Raw genomic sequence first — 13,888 nt, 5'->3', positions numbered from 1 at the left:
CTTCTAAACTGACTTTCACCTGCACTTGCCCTGATTTAATATCACCCTGTGGTTTCCTCCATCTTTCCTATTCTCTCTGAATTGCTGATGTGATTTATGAGATTCATGTGATGCTGTCTTGATTTCCCTTTCCACTCAATTTCTGACCACTCAATTTGTGTGTTTCTATCTCAGCTGATATTTATAAGTAACTTGTTTTCCTTTTTCAGAACTGCAGTCTTCAGCCTTCCTTATCAAAAAGTCTACTTTCAATCTTGGCAATTATTACACTATCCTTTCTTTATTCTGTGAACATGCTGTTGCCTTCAGCTCTGTATTGATCTTTTCAGAAGACTGCCCCTTGGCTCTACAGTGTTATTGTAGGCCTCTGTTGGTTAGCAATATCTTGTTGGATTCACCTTCACTATCTCCTCCCACTTCACACCCAGCTTATGCTGTTCCACTATGACGTATAACTAGTGATGACATTGGCAAATGTCAGAGGCAAATACAACGCAGACCTCACTGACTATATGGCTGATGGCACTAGAAAGCACATGAAACCAGCCAGATTGGTTTGCTTTGCTGTGCAAGTGTCTAGGAAAGTTCCAATTAATTACATAACTTGAAGTTGATCTTAATAATCTTTCCAATCAGTTTGTTAATTTCTCATATAAAATAAAACAAAGAACTGCACACTCTTGACATCAAAACAGTAAGTGCTAGAGGACCTCAGCAGCATCTATTGTTATGAAGAGGTACTGTACCTTTAAGAGAGTTGAAAAGCTAGCAAAACTGTCTGACAGAGCACAAAGTGTTCTGAACAAGGTAATAATATAACACATGGTTGACACAAATAGAGTAGGTAAAAACAAATAGAGTAGCTGAGTTGCCATGAGATAAAAACAAGTTCAAATTCAGCCAATTAGTTTAAATTATCCCCCAAGTTACCAAAATTCAATCAAATTTGAATTTAGTATTTGGATGTTTTGGGGTATAAAACCAGACATCTTTGAAGTTGAGAGAGAATTGCCAAAAGACCAAGAGATGTAGGCTGCTAGTTTAAGAGCTCTCTCAGAGGTACCTGTCTGTGGAAGACATTTGCACAGTAGAACATTGAAACTGACCTGGAGAGAATCTACAAAGGAGATTGAGCAAAGCTGACTGGTTTTGAAACGTGATTTTGTTTTGTAAATCGTAATCGGGATTTTTAAAATTGGACTAGTATTGTAGAATGGGAGGTAAAAGATAGGTTTAAGAGAAAGGAGTTATAAATAGTTGTTAGTTAATATTCTTTGTTAGACTGAAAGAATAAAGTTGTTATTTTTAATTTTGGGATAGCTCTTTGCCTCTCAAAATTTTAATAGACTACAGCACAGGGTCAATCGTTTCTGTGTTGCTGGTTTAAATTAGCAGAAGGGTTTACCCCATGTTGTAACACTATGGAGAGACAGAAAGAGAGTTAATGTTTTGAGTCTTTTGATCCTTCATCAGCACTGAAAGCAGCTAGGACATGACTTTCATACAGATGGGGAGTGAAGGAGAAATGGGGTGACCTCTGAAAGGAATGAGTTGAATAGATGGAGATGGTGATGGTATCGAGAAAGAGAGAGAGAGCGTGAGAAAGAGAGGGAACAAGAGAGCGCAAGAGTGTACGAAAGAGAGAGAGAGAGAGCAAGAGTGAGCAAGGAGAAACAAAGGGATTGTTGATGATAAGTCGGGTAAGTCAGGGGCAGCACAGTTACACAGTGGTTAGTACTGCTGCCTCACAGCACCAGAGACCTGTGTTTAATTCCCGCCTCAGGCAACTGTCTGTGTGGAGTTTGCACATTCTCCCTGTGTCTGTGTGGGTTTCCTCCGGGTGCTCCGGTTTCCTCCCACAGTCCAAAAATGTGCAGGTTAGGTGAATTGGCCGGGCTAAATTGCCCGTAGTGTTAGGTGAAAGGGTAAATGTAGGGGAATGGGTTTGGGTGGGTTGGTCTTCGGAGGGTTGGTGTGGACTTGTTGGGCTGAAGGGTCTGTTTCCTTACTGTAAGTAATCTAATCTGAAAAATGCTGAATGGGTTCTAAAGGGAAATTTGAATGTGTGAATGGGTTGGCTCATTTGTAGGCAAGTTCTTCACTGTTTGTTCTTTTAAATACAAGCTTTTATAATTGCAGGGAGACTGTAATTGTAAAATTAGCTTCTATCAACTGCTGTTTTTAGAATCAGTGAAACTGTAATAGATCACTTGGTTCATTAGTGTAAATGTACATTAATTGCCTTGAAAGATGTATTGGTTTCAGGAAGCACAGTACTGGAAATCTAATTAAAATCCTTACTCCACGAGTTTTTGAGATTGCTTAAGTTTTGCCACTGCACAATTGTCTTCTCTTTATTTCAGTTTATGCTACAGAAGGGAAATTGCTATCTGAGTCAAACATACACATTTGCTATATTACACTTACAGTGTGAAACAATCCACTCACTTCTGCAGTTCTCTTCCAGCAAATTGAAAGTCGTTTACTTCTTTATGTGATAATTCTGAGGATAGTAATTGCAAAACCTCCTTATTCATTAGAGCAGCCACTAAACACAGTCAACTATTAGTCAAGTTAACACCAATAAGTAAGCAGTGTTTGTTTTCCTGAGCTGAATATTCAAATATATACCTGTGCAAGGCAATAGAATGCCAAATTATGTAGTAAATGTTGCTGACTGCACATTGTACAAATTGCTCAGCCGTTAGGTCAGACATCCTGCACATGGTTTGAACTGAAGGCTCTTTAATGTGACTATGAAAAAATGGTTTTATAATTTAAAACTGCATGACAATTGATGCTTAACAAAGAATGATACTGATAGTAATTAAAATGTGACCATGTGTCAGAGCATGTAGATAACATTGTCAAATGTTATGTTCCTTTGCTGATAAATTGTGGGTCCAACGTGTTTTACACTTTGGACCTAGAATATCATAACAATAAGCAATTTTATCTAATTGCCTTTAGACAGCTATCATTTTTAATGTTATTGTTTGTTTATTCTTGTACTTACCAATCTAAAATACTACAATTGAGAATTACCCTGTTGTTAATATTGATACTCATACTGACAATTTTAACAATTGAAATTAAATGTTTTGGCACTATGAACCCTTTCTAAATCATTTAAGTGCAGTATTTTATTTGCAAATATTCGATGGACTCGTGAGTTCACATAATAAAACACATTCTCTGTGGACTGTCAGTTGTTGTATGTGAAACAATTACTGAACTCAAGTTGTGATTTTACAAGTTAAAATGACCTTTTGGTGCAATGAAAGTAGAAACAACAACTACATATAGTACCTAGTGATTGTTGGGCCTCTTACTGAGATATTTGTATCATCGATAATAATAGGTGAGGTGCCAGGAGAGTGGCTAACATGGTGCCACTGTTTAAGAAGGGTGGTAAGGACAAGCCTGGGAACTATAGACCAGTGAGCCTGATGTCAGTGGTGGGCAAATTGTTGGAGGGAATCCTGTGGGACAGGATGTACATGTATTTGGAAAGGCAAGGACTGATGAAGGATAGTCAATATGGCTTTATGCGTGGAAAATCATGTCTCACAAACTTGATTGAGGTTTTTGAAGAAGTAACAAAGAGGATTGATGAGGGCAGAGCGGTAGATGTGATCTATATGGACTTCAGTAAGGCATTCGACAAGGTTCCCCATAGCAGACAGGTGAGCAAGGTTAGATCTCATGGAATACAAGGAAAACTCGCCATTTGGATACAGAACTGGCACAAAGGTAGAAGACTGAGGGTGGTGGTGGAGGGTTATTATTCAGACTGGAGGCCTGTGACCAGTGGAGTGCCACAAGGATCGGTGCTGAGTCCACTACTTTTCATCATTTATGTAAATGATTTGTATATGAGCATAAGAGGTATAGTTAGAAAGTTTGCTGATGACACCAAAATTGGAGGTGTAGTAGACAGTGAAGAAGGTTACCTCAGATTACAACAGGATCTTGATCAGATGGGCCAATGGGCTGAGAAGTGGCAGATGGAGTTTAATTTAGATAAATGTGAGGTGCTGCATTTTGGGAAAGCAAATCTTAGCAGGACTTACACTTAATGGAAAGGTCCAAGGGAGTGTTACTGAACAAAGACACCTTGGAGTGCAGGTTCATAGCTCCTTGAAAGTGGAGTCACATGTAGATAGGATAGTGAAGAAGGCGTTTGATATGCTTTCTTTTATTGGTCAGAGTATTGAGTACAGGAGTTGGGAGGTCATGTTGTGGCTGTATAGGACATTGGTTAGGCCACTGTTGGAATATTGCGTGCAATTCTGGTCTCCTTCCTATGGGAAAGATGTTATGAAACTTGAAAGGATTTAGAAAAGATTTACAAGGATGTTGCCAGAGTTGGAGGATTTGAGCTATAGGGAGAGGCTGAATAGGCTGGGGCTGTTTTCCCTGGAGTGTCAGAGGCTGAGGGGTGACCTTATAGAGGTTTATAGAATCCATGAGGGGCATGAGTAGGATAAATAGACAAATTGTTTACCTTAGAACATAGAACAATACAGCACAGAACAGGCCCTTCGGCCCACGATGTTGTGCCGAACATTTGTCCTAGCTTAAGCACCCATTCATGTACCTATCCAATTGCCGCTTAAAGGTCACCAAAGATTCTGACTTTACCACTCCCACAGGCAGGGCATTCCATGCTCCCACCACTCTCTGGGTAAAGAACCCACCCCTGACATCTCCCCTATACCTTCCACCCTTCACCTTAAATTTATGTCCCCTTGGGGTGAGGGAGTCCAGAAATAGAGGGCACAGGTTCAGGGTGAGAGGGGAAAGATGCAAAGAGACCTAAGGGGCAACTTTTCACTCAGAGGGTGGTGCGTGTATGGAATGAGCTGCCGGAGGAAGTGGTGGAGGCTAGTACAATTGCAACATTTAAAAGGCATCTGGATGGGTATATGAATAGGAAGGGTTTGGAGCGATATGAGCCAGGTGCTGGCAGATTGGACGAGATTGGGTTGAGATATCTTGTCGGCATGGATGAGTTGGAACGAAGGGTCTGTTTCCATGCTGAACATCTCTATGACTCTATGAATAATAACAACATCCAACCATTGTTGATATGTGACCATTAGTCATAGCACATTCAACTGTCCAGGGCATCACTATCCATCTATCCAATGTGATTGTGATACAACCAACTGATATAGAGAACAATTAAAAGTTTGCCAAGTAGTGACCACTTGAGAAGCGCACTTGTGTTCAATGTGTGTAATATTGTCAAGATTTCAGGTGGTCCATGAGCTAGTTAAATGATACTTAAGAGATTGGTGAGTCATATCTTTCCTAATATTAAAAATGTTGCCAGTAGCTCAATACTGCTAAGTGGAACTTTTTGCATTTCTTCAAATACTGTTAGTCAGGGTCCCACTTTGTTTGAGTACAGAGCAGTGAGGCACTGGCATAACCCCATATTTTCCCACACAATCATAAAGCTGGTACTTCCCAGTATAAAGACACTATTCATTAGAGAAAAAAAACACATTATGAACTTTATCCGGAATATAGGAATATTTTTATAAGAAAAGGCTTGTTCAAAATATCCATTGTTGCTGTTAATGAAGTGTCACAATGAGCGTAATAAGTAAAATAGGTTCGATCCTGGTATATTCTGTATTCTTAACCAAGGCAACACTGTGTAGGTCTTTTAAAGTAACCACAAGAGAACTGGTGAATCAGAAAAGAAATAACATTTTTATGTACTGTTGTAGAAGTAGTCATTTATGTAAAGAATTGTTTTCTAATATCTGTATATGTTGTTTGACACTAACCACAAACAGAAGTAAACAGCGCTATTGTTTTAGACTTCCTACACATAAGTTATAATTCTTCATTCACCCTCTGACTAAAATGCCCACGAATCTGCTATTTTTCCAAGTGTACACAATACAAAAAATAATACTTCATTTTTTTTAAGGGAGGTAACTTTGATCTCCCTTTTGAAGTTAAAGTTCACTGCTGCAATGTCATTTTCCTTCTTTTCATGCAGACACAGTCTGATCTTTGGACTTCTGATCTTTTCTTCCATCAACATTATTTTTGACTATAGCCTGACTTACTTGATTTCAAGATGTATCTTTCTAAGTTTTGGCCAGGAGCTATTCAAAGACAATTACTCAACCTTCTTGATCCAAGAGCTGTGCTGGTCTTGTTGCCACTTTTCTGTTCATTTTGTGGTTAAGGATTTTCTTCTTGGTCCTACCTGTCAGCTCTTATCTAGCTGGAACTGATTGTGGATTATACAAGATTTGTTCATTTAACACAGCATGCAATCTGTTGTTATGATTACCACCAAAAGATTCAAACAGTTTGCCTGCATAATCAAATTGCCTTCAAATGAAGGTTCCATGCTCTGTCACTTTCCTTGCAGATTTTTATTGCCCCCTTTTCTTAGGGCAGTTCAATAAGACAATAAACTGTAGTGTTGTGAGTTTTCTTGTCATTGTTGACTGTTTCTAAGCCATCATACATGATGTACAGTACATATTTGTTTTAACTTTTCATTAATATACTCTATGACACAAGAACAAGTGTATGATTGTGTTTCACTATCAATGTTCATTTTTGTGTCTTGTGAATTTATTTATTCTTCACATTCCTATTATAAATTTCAGCATGAGAAGTTACCTTGCATCAGCAAAACTAACAACACAAGTTTTCCACAGTCACCTCTCAATTCAAATCAGTCAGCATGCCTTGCCTGCAGCTGTTGATCTCATTTTGAACTCATTTAAATCCTATTAACATATCATTATAATATGCTCCTCTCAATTAATGAGGGGCAGAAATGCATTTGGTTGGTTATAAAAGCCCTTGTCAATTATAGAACTAGGGGCCAATTAAACATCTATACCACCTGCAGATAATTTACTTAAGTGCTTTGCAGACTGTTATAGCAAATGCATTATTCTGGTATAAAAGATATGCACTCTGTCCTATCTCTGAAAAGAATACAATATGGCTGCCACATTTCAGGGTCACCCATGAAAGTGAATTCATACATAATCATAACAAATGACAGCTGAAATTAAATGAGTTGCAGATTCTAATCTGTCAAGAAACAAATCAAACAACATTACAAATATGTTTCGGGTCTGATTAGAAGATAAACTTAATGTCTTCTGTAAAACACATAATAATGTAACAGAAATAGCGCTGATAATGGAAACCCATGATATTCCCCGTGTTATTTGTATTCAAGATAGATTGCATAGCACGAGTATAGGTTAGACAAATAGCAATTATTAAATAGTGAATGCTGCTGATTTGTCATTTAGACTTTTCAATTTAGCCATACGTGATATTCCATTAAATAAGAGAAAATTAACTGAGATAACTGAACACATGGACTCATTTATTGTGCAATGCATATTGTACAATGAAGAATGATGGTCAGAACTGGCATTCCTCAGTGCTAAACCTCTGTAAAACTCACCAGGACAAGTGTTTGATCCTTGATGCTGCAAATGGAATATTGACTATTATTTCTTTTATCCATGTTGCTGTTTTCGTTTGAGGAAAGAAATAGTGACTGACATTGATTCTTTCCCACTTTTGTTCTCTTTGCTATCAAGTACTTCCGTTGCATTTCACTTAATCGTTCATATAAACATCATTACAATATTGACAAATATATACTACCAAATTTGAGCTTTAATCATCCCATTGTTACACCTTTCATGGACTGTCCTTGTAGAAAATGAAAAGATGCTGAGCTAAAATAGCAATCTTGATCATTTGACCAGAGAAGGAAAAAATCCAGGATATCAATTGGAATAAATGAAACCGCACTAAAATTCCCATTTCAGTTAAAAGCATTGAAATCAGGCAATTGAGTCAGTGTAAAAAAAAATTGAACTTCGTATTTTAATTCACATTGTTTGACAAGTCCTGTTGTTAGGTGCCAGACCAAAATATATTAAGAAGATAGCCTAGACTCCAAGATTTCTATTTTTAAAGGTAAGTATACGGCGATTTGTTCTGGGTGCAATTTGATTGGTCAAACTGCCAGGCTTGAAACAAAACACACTTTGTTCACACAATAGTTAAAATACAAACAAAAGAAAGAAGCATTGGAATAACTTAACTCTATTGGAAAACTTAACAGAATAATTGATTACTTAACAGCAATTGTTCTACTATATCCCATTGACACACCCTTGGCAATGTCAAATTTAGTAAAATAGATTGCCTCACATACAATTATCCAGTCTAGGAAGAAAGAACATCAAAAGAAAATTCAGAGAGAGAAAACTCAAGTGTATAGTAACTTCCAAATCCCAACAGCTACTGATAGCTAAATTAAAATCCTGGTTCTGTGGGAGCTTAGCTCCACCCCTTCCTGCTGCTTCTATTGTTCCAACTTTAAAACAAAAACAAAGATTGCTGGGCTCAGAGCAGACTGCTTGGCTCCAAGTTTGCAATACTTACTTTCAAAAGAAACGTAACAGAACAAAGGCACATCTTGTAAAAGTGCACGTTGGAAATAGTAGAACCAAACTTGACAATACACAAACGAACCATACTTTACTAGCAGAGCAGAGAGAAGGAAAAAATATTTTTTAATAAAAGCTAGAAGTCTCTCTCTCTCTCTCTCCTATTTCTCTCAGAGTCTCCAAAGGCATCATCCAGTGGAAAAGTAAACTGTGGGAAACAGCCGTTCACCGAGAGCACAGATACCTATGAATCTCAATACTGTTAAGTATACAAATCAACAAATAAATAACTGTATTCTGAGGTTAAAAATCTAACACCTCAAGGACACTAAAAACTTTTAAATTTCAAAATTGTTATTATTTCTATCAGCATTAGATACTTCGTTGAAAATACCACATTATTTTATTTTTCTTTATTTTTAGTCCTGGACTAAAATGGAAAAAAAATCATATTTAAAACCAAGGACCGTGGAACAAGCTGGTGCACCTTTAAGGACATGTTACTGTTGCTTTACAAACAGTGGGGGAGGAGAGATGCATTAGATTGAAGACTGGTTGTTCAACAGTGACCAGTTATGGATAACTTTTAAGTCATAAGCCTGATGACAACTCACTAACTTGTTTCTTTGTCGATGTTCCGTTTGAATGTTTACAATTCAAACCAGACAGAGCAGAATTCTAAACTGCTGAAAGAACAGATGCTACGTCTCTATCTCTGAGGTAAAGTAACTAAAGCTCAAATAAAACTGATTATGTTCTCCTAGCAGTTGCTGCAAGCTATTACCTTTAACCAGAAATCTAAAAGACTTAATAATTAGGGCACCAATTGTACTGTACCTCCCGAGAAGCATTCAAAAAACTTGGAAAAAGGAGTTTAAAAAAACAGAAAGTCTTGAGAAGCAAAGGAACATCTCAACAAATCCTGTGCGGCAGTGTCATCGAACAATAATCTTCCAGTTGTTTTACCTTCACCCATAATGCCAATGTTTTTTATTTGTCTGTGTGGGTATGTGTGGTTAGGGGATGGAGTTTCAACAAGTAGATTAAATGTAGTTTTGCTTTGCCTGTGGATAATATTTATTTATTTAGAATAAATAGTTTGTGTTAAGTACACATTGATTTCTGCTAAATTGATTGACCCAACAGGGAAGTTGGGGACTTTGCATATTTTGATTAAATCATTATCTTTAGTGACTACCCCTGAAAAGTGGGGCTGAAGAATCACTGATTTTTTTCCAAGTGGGTCGTGCCACTATTTATTTTTAAATTATTGCTTGTTCTTGTGTTTTATTATTGTTTGGGAATGACTAATAAATTGAATTCCTCATTCTTTCACTCAACAAAGTCTTGTAATTGAGGTTTTAATTTTGATCTGGTTAACTACATCTTTAATAGAAGTGACGACTAAATCAACACAAATAACTGCAGTTGTAGAAGGTTTGAAATGAAAACAGAAATTTCTGGAGAAACTCCGCAGGTCTGGCAGCATCTGTGGAGAAGAAGCAGAATTAATGTTTTGAGTCCAGTAACTCTTCTTCAGAAGTATAAGTCCAAAATGTTAAGTCTGCTTTCTCTCCACAGATGCTGCTTGACCTGCTGACTTTCTCCAGCAATTTCTGTTTTTATTTAATTGAATGAGTGTTAAAAATAAGTAAAAAATATTTCTTGTGACTGACCAAGAGAGGGTCAAAAAGCCAGGAACTGATTTATTTGCACAACTGGTCATAACACCATTTTGGGGAGTTAAATGAGCAGCCCCTGAAAGTGATCACAATTTAAGATTGACTCATCATTTTTTGATAGGAGAAAGTGAGGACTGCAGATGCTGGAGACCAGAGTCAAAAAGTGTGGTGCTGGAAAAGCGCAGCCAGACAGACTGCATCTGAAGAACGGGAGAGTTGATGTTTTGGGCATAAGCCCTTCATTCTTGAAGAGCTAAGCCTCAAAACATTGACTCTCCTGCTCCTCAGATGCAGTCTGACTGGCTGCGCTTTGCCGGCACCACACTTTTTGACTCTGGTCTCAAGCATCTGCAAGCAGCATAAAACTCTCACCACTTTACACTTGGCTGCAGTTTTCAGCAAAGGGTTTTATATTGGCAGTGATCAAATTTAACAAACACTGTTTACAAGGGACACATATAATGGCTGGTGCAGTAATAGGGTATTATTATAGAATTAGATCTTATCTGGGGAAAAAGTGAAATATGGTTGACCAGAAGTGAGAAAGAGTGTCCAAGCTTCAGGATGCAGCACTGGAGCTCTCAGTTAAATAGATAGAAGCAAGGAGAAGTGTCCTGAAACCCCAGCAAGGTGGCAGCAATCCAAGTAGCTTCTAAGAAGAACAGCAGTAGGAGATAATAGAGGAAGTCAATACCAGAAAGGAAGCTCTCAAAACACAGATTCAAGGCAGGGAATATTTACTTAAATCATATGGACTGAGTTCATTGAATGAATCTTCAAATTCCATATTTTAGAAATGGCAAAACAAGCCTCAAATGCTACCAATCATCAGAACCCCATAAATTTACCTTCCAGCAATATTAATCTGTCAGGACTGAGCCTTAACGTTCAAATAATCTACCTTTGTACATTTAGCTCTGTTGAAAGCTTCACATCTCTTTGTATGCACAAACTCGCAGCTCTCAAATCATGAAGGCTACATCTCCAGATTGCATGATGTTTACTGATACACAATTTCCAGCAGGAGAAGGTGGCCTACAATTGAAACAGTAAAAAGTAACCAGAATGGGAGCAGTATGTCTGCATGCTTTAATCCCCATGGAAAAGGTGCTGGCCAATTTTGGAAGGACTTTGTTGACTCCACTGAGGATGAAGGTATCTGCATTTCTGATTCTTCAATTTCCATTCCATTTCTCAACTCCTAATCCCTTTCGATTGAGGAGCTGCTGATGGTGTAGGCATGCACTTCTTACTTTCCTCTTCTCACCACAACCCACCTTTGAGCCTTTTCCCTTCCAGATATCCAAGATTTTCAACCTCCTCAGGTCATGGGAAAGAGCAAGCAGACATGTAAGATGATGATATATTGTTGGATCCATCAGCTCAGATGCTTAAACTAAATGTAATTTAAAGGATGACATAGAAGTGGAATCTGCATGTGGTGAGGTACTGGGCATAACTACACCATTGCCAGAGCGAAGAAATGGAAAGTGCAGGTGCCAGATTGCCAGGGGCTAAGAGTGCAGATTCTTCTTACTGCAGAGAGTCAGATGATGACTTTCTGAAGAGTTCTGAAAGAGACAGCTAAGGAGTTTGATAGACGGATTGTTGATGATCTTTCAGGAATCTGTGGAGTCAGGAAGGGTGCCAGAGGACTGGAAAATGGATAATGTAACACCCCTGTTTAAGAGGGGTGGGGGGAGGCAGAAGACAGGAAACTATAGCCTAGTTAGCCTGACCTCAGTCATTGATAATATTTTAGAGTCAATTATTAAAAGTTGAGATTGCAGAGTACTTGTAGGTGCACATTAAAATAGGGTTGAGTCTGCATGGCTTCATCAAGGAGAGATCATGCCTGAAAAATCTGTTAGACTTCTTTGAGGAGGTACACAAGTAAGTTAGACAAAGGAGAGAATGTGGGTGGGATCTATTTGTTTTCCAGACTGCCTTTGACAAGGTGCTGCACAAGAAGCTGCTTAGTAAGATATGTGTCCATGAAATTAGGGGAAGGTATTGCCATGGATAGAGGATTGGCTGACTGGCAGAAGTTAGATAGTGGGGATAAAGGCAGCCAGTGACTAGTGAAGTTCTGCAGGATTCAGTACTGGGACCACATTAATGATCTGCATGAAAGAACTGAGGGTTTTGTTGCCACGTTTGCAGATGAGACAATGATAGATAGAGGGGTATTTAATGTTGAGGAAGCAGAGAGGCTGCAGCACAACTTGGACAGACTATGAAAGAGGGTAAACATTTTGGGAAAGCATGCAGTTATGCTCTCGGTAGGAAGAATAGAGGCATAGACAATTTTCAAAATGGGAAATGGCTTAGGAAATCTGAAGCACAAAGACAGTTGGAAATTTTTGTACTGGGTACTTTTAAGGTTAACATGCAGGTCCAGTTGGTAGTTAGGAAGACAAATGCAATGGTAGCATTCAATTCAAGGGCATTAGAATATAAGAGATATACTGCTAAGGCTGTGTAAGGCTCTGGTCAGACTGCAATTGGAATATTGTGAGCAGTTTTGGGCCCTCTATCTAAAAAAAAGATGTGCTGGCCTGGAGAAGGCCCATAGGATGTTTACATGAATGATCCTAGGATGAAGAGCTTGTCATATGAGGAGCAGTTGTGAACTCTGAATCTGTACTTGATGGAGTTTAGGAGGGGAATTGCAATGAAACTTACAGAATATTAGGGGCCTGGATAGAATAGATGTGGAGAAGATATTTCAACGAGTCGGAGACACTAGAATTCAAGGTCAAAGTGTCAGAGTGAAGTAACGACTCATCAGAACTGAAATAAGGAGAAATTTCTTCAGCGTGAGGTAGGTTAGCCTGTGGAACTTATTGCTACTGAGGGCTGTGGAGGCCATGTCATTGAGTGTATTTAAGATGGTGATGGTTGGTAAGAGGATCAAGGGTTATGGGGAGAAAATAGGAGAATGGGGTTGAGAAACATACCAGCCATGATCCAATTGTAGAGCACACTCAATGGACCGAATAGCCTAAGTCTGCTCCTACATCTTATGGTTTTACACTTTAATGTCTAGACACCAAATGACCTGCTTCCACCAAATACTTGGTACACTGAAAAACCTGCCCAATAGGTGAGTTGAGTATCAAGGAACAGAGTCTGGCTCCAACCTGGGAAAAAAAAACTTTGCACAGAATTTGTAGCCCATCCTTAATAACAGGAACGGATGGCTACACCAATAGCCTGCAGAATCAGCCATTGTGTCCGATGAAAGATGTCTGCTGCCATTGTAACAAAAGTAGCATTCACCCAATGTCAGTGTGTTCCAGTGATAGTTGGGACTGGTGTCATGTAAACTCACTGTACTGTTTTTTATGTTCACATTGCTGTCATCATAGCTGTGTAAGTGCCTGACCAAATGGGGCAGTTTAACAGTCCAGGTATCTGTGTCCAACAGCATGGCAGGTTGCCTAGGTGATATCCTAGATGAGTGACAGTGGTTCAATGATGTTCAAATATGCTTTTCACCCCAAGGCATAACATTCATGATCCCATCACTACAACACAGCCACTGCTCCTTTTGTCGTCTGTCAGTCAGTTGATATGGACAATTACAGCCCAGGCCAAGATATTGCCAGTTGAACTAGGTTTTTGGAGATTACGATAGAGCTCAAATTTTAGATCATCATTGGTGGTTGGTTATGTGCATCTGACATCTGTTTTCTGTTTATGTGGCTAGTTAAGCCTGGGTGTGGTTATTTAGAAAGA

The sequence above is a fragment of the Chiloscyllium plagiosum genome, unplaced genomic scaffold (assembly GCF_037043375.1).
Source record: "Chiloscyllium plagiosum isolate Xiang-an unplaced genomic scaffold, Cpla_swu_hap1 HiC_scaffold_13, whole genome shotgun sequence".
NCBI classification, from domain to species: Eukaryota; Metazoa; Chordata; class Chondrichthyes; order Orectolobiformes; family Hemiscylliidae; genus Chiloscyllium; species Chiloscyllium plagiosum.
The sequence above is the reverse complement of the archived record's forward strand: the minus strand, read 5'-3'. Positions refer to the sequence as shown.